This window comes from Artemia sp. Qi Xiang Cuo, chromosome 3 (genome assembly GCF_049724085.1).
Source record: "Artemia sp. Qi Xiang Cuo chromosome 3, ASM4972408v1, whole genome shotgun sequence".
In the NCBI taxonomy this organism is placed as follows: domain Eukaryota; kingdom Metazoa; phylum Arthropoda; class Branchiopoda; order Anostraca; family Artemiidae; genus Artemia; species Artemia sp. Qi Xiang Cuo.
The window spans coordinates 36,581,014-36,588,450 of NC_142796.1; positions in this window are offsets into that span (position 1 = coordinate 36,581,014).

Below are 7,437 nucleotides of genomic sequence, written 5' to 3' on the forward strand. Positions count from 1 at the left end.
CTGTAACATCCCCGTCTTTCGATCAAAGTTTACTGGCAGAGTCTGTGTTTTATATTGGCTACTTGTTTAATTTGGGCCCCTGAAGCTACAATTATTGTGTGGTCTGCAGGCACATTTTTTGCATTAAAAATAAATTTTGACCCGATGCCATGTAAGGGTTAGTATAAACTGGGAAGTTGTAGTGTTGGGAGACTGCTCCAATTGGGTTTGACCCCTAAAATGGCACTATTACTTTAAATCTGAGGCCAATGAGCCCTCTCTCAAGTTTCTACAACCATCTGTTCTATTTAATAAAACCAGAAAAAAAATGACATGCGTCGGTCATTATTACGTCAGCGCTACTTCGTTGCCTGCTATTGGTCAGGTACCGAAATTGACTAATTTTTGTTATTCATATTTTGGACGAGGATGGTTCCAGGACGGCAGGAATGATGAATATTGCTTCTTATCTCCCGAGCAGTAAGAAAAGTTAATTTTCAATATACGACCTTTGTCGGTAAGAATAGTAAGGATATAAATTAAATGAGTAACACAGTTATTTTCTGCAAAAATGTGAAAAGATTACAAAGAAACCTTAAAAGATTACAAGAAAACCCCATTTAACTTTTTGATCCCAGAAACAGTCGCGATACCAGTTTTAGGGAAGGATGAGGGAGGTAGAAAATTATATCTATATATGAACAGATGGCAAAGGAAAATTACGTCAACCCGAAGTTAATGGGGTAGAGGGGTATGGCACCTATCTCGATAATGCGTTTTCACTTTTTCTTTCCGATATCACAAAATATGTTAATTAGGATACGTACAAAGTCTGAACAAGATCAAAGTGGGGAAACGAGAGAAAAAACGCTTAAAATTATAAATAGATGTGGGTGTGAAAAACTGGAAAAACTACAAACTGGAAAAATAACTATTCACATTTTTATCAGAAACCTCATTTTAATTTTTGATCCCAGAAACACTCGAATTTAGATTTGGGTGCTTTCGTCTATTTCCATATAAATTTGTGGTTATGGAGATTCTTTTAAGACAGAATTTGCAGTTAAACTTTGATCCATATTTTAAATGGAAATGTAGGAATAAGATTTAAAAGTTGCATAAAATAACCGGTAAAACACTTGATTAAGACAAGTGAATATTGAAATATGTTTTGAACGTTCATGTTTTAATGAAAAGTTTACTCATTTTATAAATGTTTATTCATCTTAATTACAATTGAAAAAGCAGTGTTGTCTAAGAAATTATTTTCTGTTCAGTGCTTTAAGTTCTTTTCCAAAAGTAATGTCCGAATCACACTATTGAAAAAACAAAAAAAATGTTTTTATTACTGCGTCAATAAAATTGAGATAGAGGAGAGTTCCCGAAGCTAAAAGACGAGGGAAAAAATTGATTCTTTCAATTATAGCCTTGCAATACCGGTAAATTATTTCAAGACCAATCTGGAATGAGAATCCTGCAAAGGAAAAGTCTAAGCCTTTATCTTGTGTCTAGTTTACGTTACAGGCGCTTCTCAATTATTAAACTCATAGTGGAAATTTTTACTTTAAACTAACGTTAATAAATCTAAAATTTCTTTGACTTACAGGAATGAATACCAATATATATTAAACTGTCAGTCGACGTTCATAGTAAGTTCTTTACTATTTAGCCAGAAACAGTAAAGAACGAGCTCAAGGGAATTAGGAAACAGTCACTCAATTTGCTTAAAAAAGCTTCTTTGCTATAAAAGCTATAGGACTTTTGATATATGATATGGATTAAAAACTTATGTAATAATATATTAACGGAAATAAAGATAATATAAATTTATATTATATGTAAATAGCTAAATTAATACGGCCTATTGGAGAGCACCATTTTATCCAGTATCCAATGAATCAAGAAATAAAGTCTTGACGGCAAATTCTTTCAAGGTTTTAGGCTGGACTTATGAATTAAGCTACCCTAGGAATCTAGCTCTTTCTCTGGGATTTAAGCTACAGCTCAGGTATGGCATGCCGTGATCACTAAGCAAGGCAACATAGATATAGAAATCGCCATATCTACTGTTTTTCTTTCTTCTCATTATATCTGATTAAAAAGTTCAGGCAAGTATTAAGCAAAAAACTCAAGTCAGTTTCTAAGAAAGACCAACCCAATCTGACAACCTGGATGCCCAGAGTGCCCTATGATTTAGCAAAATATCCCCTTCAGAATTCCTTGTAAATTTTGACGTAGCGTCCCTAGCTATCCCTGAGATATTGTACATACACCCTTTTGACAACCTAGAAGCAAATAGTGTGTTATGATTTATCTCAACATGCACTGAAAGCTTCAATTAATATCCTTGACCGTTCATGAAATATTGTAGATGCGCTATTTTACAGCATTGATTTACATACTGTCTTTCGATCCTTAGCATGGTCTGGAAATTTCAACTAAAATACCATTAGTCATCATGGTTTTATAAATTCATGCTAAATTCCTATCTCGATTGGAAATTATAAGTTCTAGTGCCCTTTATACGAGTCAAAAGAGATTGGAGAGCAGGCAGCCCTCCTCCCAAGTCTATTCATTTTTCAAACACATCCAGTCAACATTTTGAGACAGTCATTTTGTTCAGCATAGTAGAACGGTCCACTAACTATATCTCTGGGGATCATGTCACCCCCCCCCCCAGAAATATACAATTGGCCCATTATGCTTTAAAATTAAATGAAAAGGCACTGTGTGTATAATTGCCAACAAGACACCTCAACAATCTATCGAGAACGGCTGGAGGCATTAGGAAGAAACTTTCAGGGCAACTACTTCTTCTTTTACAATTTAAATAAATCAAAATAGTGAAAGTGTATCCAGATTGTCAAAGAGTGTGAATAAAAATTTTTGGGAATGATGTTAAGCTTTATTTTTCAGGTCAACTTGAGGAGGTATAAAATTAAATTAAACCATACTCTTTGTGTCGGGATTAAAAATTGTTGAAAAAGTTTCTCTAACATACAAATAGCAAGCTAAACTGGAATTTTATAGGGAAAAACCAAAAAGATATAAAATATCATTTTTTTTCCAAGAAAGACTATTTCAATCAAAAAACGAACAGAAATTAATTTAAAAAAAAATTCCCACAAAACAAGTTATTCAAAGAAAAGTAAAGAGCCCCATTAAACCAAAAATGAGCAGAAATCAAGTCAAATAATTTTTGATTCTGTTCCAATACTCTCGAGATTTTTGCTGTGATTTCCTATATTTAGCATGTAATGTCTCCTTTTTTGGCATTTTTCGTAGTTTTGCCCAAATACATTTAAAAACAAAATAAATTTTAAATGTTTTCCTGTTTTTGACTTATAATAAATTACAATTATTAAAACTTTAAGGAGTAAATATCAGTATATGTATTTTAAACTGACAATCCACTGTCATTTTTTTTTTCAGTAAAATACAAATTGTGTTCTGGTCTTGAGAAAGCATGGGGTTGTCATCCCTACTCGTGTTGATTTTTGCTCGGTTTGAGTTTGACTCGGTTATTAATTGTAATTTCTGTTTGTTTTTGGTTTCATTTATTTATAGAAGGTGATTTTTGCGGTAGTTTTACGCTGGGAAGATTAATTGACTAAATTTTTGCTCATTTTCGGTTTAATGGAGCTCTACTTTTCTTTGAAAAACTTGCTTTGTGGAAAGTTTTTAAATCAATTACTTAAAAAAAGAAAAAAACAAGCACTAGATATGACGCTTTCTATAACTAGTTCGTTATATTTAATGACTTCTAACACTTTAAGGAAGCATTAATAATTACTACCAAGCAAATCGAACTTCAATCCTCCACGTCGAGAGGAGGATCCCATAGCGTTTGTACTAAATATCACCGATCTCCTGAATTACATTTTGAAATGTGCTTAACATCTTTTTAAATTCAAAAAGGCGTCGAAAATTGACTGAAAATCGTTGAAAAAAGGAGTTTTTTTTTCTATTTTTAAGCATGTTTAAATTAGATCAGTCCGAAAGTAAAACTTTTAGTAATATTTTAGTTATGGCTCGGTGAATGAACAGATCTGAATTTAAAATTTTAATGATGTAAGTACAAGGCCGTATCCAGGGGTGGGGGTTATTTGATTAAATATCAGTAACTCCTAGAAAATGATGCATAATTATGTTTGAGGATATTATATTCAATTAAACAGGGCACCAGATATGGTAATTTCCTTCCAATGCATTTTAAGACTTCACCTCGGCTCTCTTATTGTAGACTCTGACTCAAGAACAAGCAACTATCATCGTTTTTGGCCTCATACAAGAATTATACACTGGGAAATGTTTTTTTTTTGTTGATCTAATTAAAAATTCAGGCTGGGAAGGCATTTCAACTTAAGATGAAATCATACCCAATATGAAATCGTCTTGCATAAGAAGATGCAATTTTTGTCAAACATTGTATTTTATTTTTTAATACTACGTTTTATTACTTATAAAAACACGCAGATATAGCAATGTCCTTTCAAATTAGCCCTTAAACAGCCTTATAATGTTCCAATGCCCCACAAACCAAGAAAAAAGATCGTCAATGCTGGGGTACGGCTTAACCCCCCCCCCCCCCCCCAGAAGAAAATTCCCACAAAATGCAATATTGAGCTGCCAAAGAAAAATAAAGACAAATCAAAAGAACAAAGAAAAGTGTATGATTGTACATCAGTCATTGTGAAGGAAGGGCGATGGGTCCCTGTGTGCGCGGGGCTACCACATGGCTAAAAGAGTACATTTCAATGGCAAAATTGTTTAAATTTCCACGAGACTTCAAATAAATATAAGAAAAGATATGGGAGGGGGGGGATTCATCTTCCTTCATTTAGACTAAGCCTTAATAACGGTGCTGCACGTTGATACCTCCCTTTTTGCAGAAAAAAAAATTCTGACATTTATTTTAAAGTTTCATTTAACTAAACTAATTTGCTTTATATTTTATAAAATAATATGCAATGATGTGTAAGTGCGCATCGACTATTATGACAGCTATTTGACATTTTAATGCCAAAACATTCAAACTTTAATTGCGCCTCCAAATACACATAGAATAAGCTCTAGGGAAGGGAGGGGAGATGAGTATTGATATCAAATCCCTCTTGATATTCGGGAATATTTCTGGGCTACGCCTCTAGTATGGAAGTAGAGTAACGTTAAATCCTAAAATGGGCAGAATTTGTTCCGTATAGGAGTGAAATTGCCCCCTCCTAAATCCCCTCTCATTGTGATAGAAACTTCGGAGGATGCCCATTCGGTCGGAAATTAAGAGTTCTAGTGCCTTTTTTTATATCTGGTCCTTCTGTAACCCCTTAACACATCCGATCAACATTTCGAGTTACCCATTTTGTTCAGAATAGTTGCAAATATTGATAAATTTCTATCCGAGGATGACATAACCCCCAGAGCCTTTGGGATAAGGGCCGTAAATTATGCGAACTGTTAATTCTTTACAGATAGATTTTATAATGAAAAAAAGCGGAGGGGGGCATGTTTGGTTTTGGGAGTCCAGTGACGTGAAACTTTCAAGGATTATTTTCTTGAAAAAAAAAGAAATCATCAACGTTTTTTTCTGGGAAGGAGGAGGGGTTAGAGGCCCGAAAATGCGCCACAAAAACTTTTTTTTCCTGATCAATTTGAAACTTATATCATAAGTTCTTGGGCCGATGGGACTAATATACAAAATATTATTCAAAATATTGGTGCCTCTTATAACAAAGGGAACTCAAAAAAGTGCTTCATTTTTTCGATTGGCCAGAAACTTATATGAAACTTTGGGCTAAGGAGATCCCAATGCAGAGAAAAAAAAATACTGCTTCCCAAAAAATGCAGCCCAAAAAAAGGCGAGAGAAGTACCAAAAACTTTTTCCCCACCCACTTCAAATGGTAACCAGTGGCATAATTTCGTAAAAATCACGTGGGGAGGGGGGCAAAGTTCGAACCAATTTTCCCAGATGGAAATAAAATGAAAGTGAAAACTGAAAAGCGAGCCATTTAGTACCACAAAGGCAAAGATATACTAAAGAGAACTGACCCGTTTTTGTGGATGCTGGAGCTATGCCGGCTTATCTTAGTTTTGACAAAATTTTGAAGAAACTAAACTTCAACTGGGGGACAAACCGAGATCTGGGGGGAGGGGTGGCAGTTTCCCCCTGACCCATTGTAAATTACGTCTCTGCCTCTAACCCCTATAACTATGATATCGAATTAAATTTTGAAATATCTGTTTTGTTCAATAACTTAGAAATGCTAAATAAGTTCGGCTTCGAGCTTGATATACCCCACAGCCCCAATTTTAAAATTCATCTTACCCTGCTATAATAAATTAACTCCCAGAAACACAAAAATAAAATGTAAAAATAAATACTATAAGATTTCTATACCACATAATTTACCTATATTTTGGAATATTGGTAGAATATCCCAAAATCCTCCTTTTCTTCATTAATGTTATTCTTAACACGTTCTCTGTAGCAGCTCGATTTTACATGTGGGGGAATTTTACACAGGGAGGGGGGTATCCTGGGGAAATAAGTCCAGCACAATCAGTGCAACCCATGTAAAAAATTAATTTTCATTGTTGTTCAAGGTGGGGGGCTGTAACCATATTTTATGAGAATTTCAACCATGGCGATTCCAACAGTGGAGTTTTCATTTCGGTCTGCCGCCATATTCGAGGTTTTTTCAAGCTGTCTTTCAAAATTCACATAATTTTTTTTGCAATAAACTTTTACCATTAAGATACATCAAAATTATAATTACAATTCCCAAATCAACTTCAATTGGCAATGTTTTCTCACTTGACAATATTTTTCGAAGAGCATTTTAAAGCTTACTTAAGATTTTTTTTGGTAGCATCTAATTGAGCGTCACTGAAGTTGGGATGCGTGGCTCAGGTCATAATGCAATTGAACCATAATAATATACATAATTATACACTCGGTTATTTGCACAACCCCTCCCCCCACCCCTTAGAAGAAACAAGTACGATTTTTTTCAGTAACGTCCGACAAACACAACACTTTCTGGTAAAACGATTTTACCACCCCATTCCCATCCCCGCCCCATGGATAAATTTTAAAGGCGTGGATGCTCATGGTACTTCAAAAGATGTAATGTTACGTATTTGTTTATTCACAGTCTTCCTCCTTCAACTCAACACTTCTCTGATTGGTCTAGTTTTCAGAAAACCTTTAAGAATAAATACGACTCTTCTTCCGTAGTAATTTACTGGAAAATCTATCTAGCCATTTAATTATGATTTTCTTTCCTTTTTTGTTCTTTTCTTTTAAATGAATGCATCCAATGATATTGTCTACCGAGCAACAAGCAATAACTACTGGTGAATGTTTCAACTGAGAATAGCCCCACCCCCACCTCACTAAAAAAAAAAAAAAAAAAAAAAACTACCAATGCAGCAAAGAACCAATAAAACGAGCGAACAAG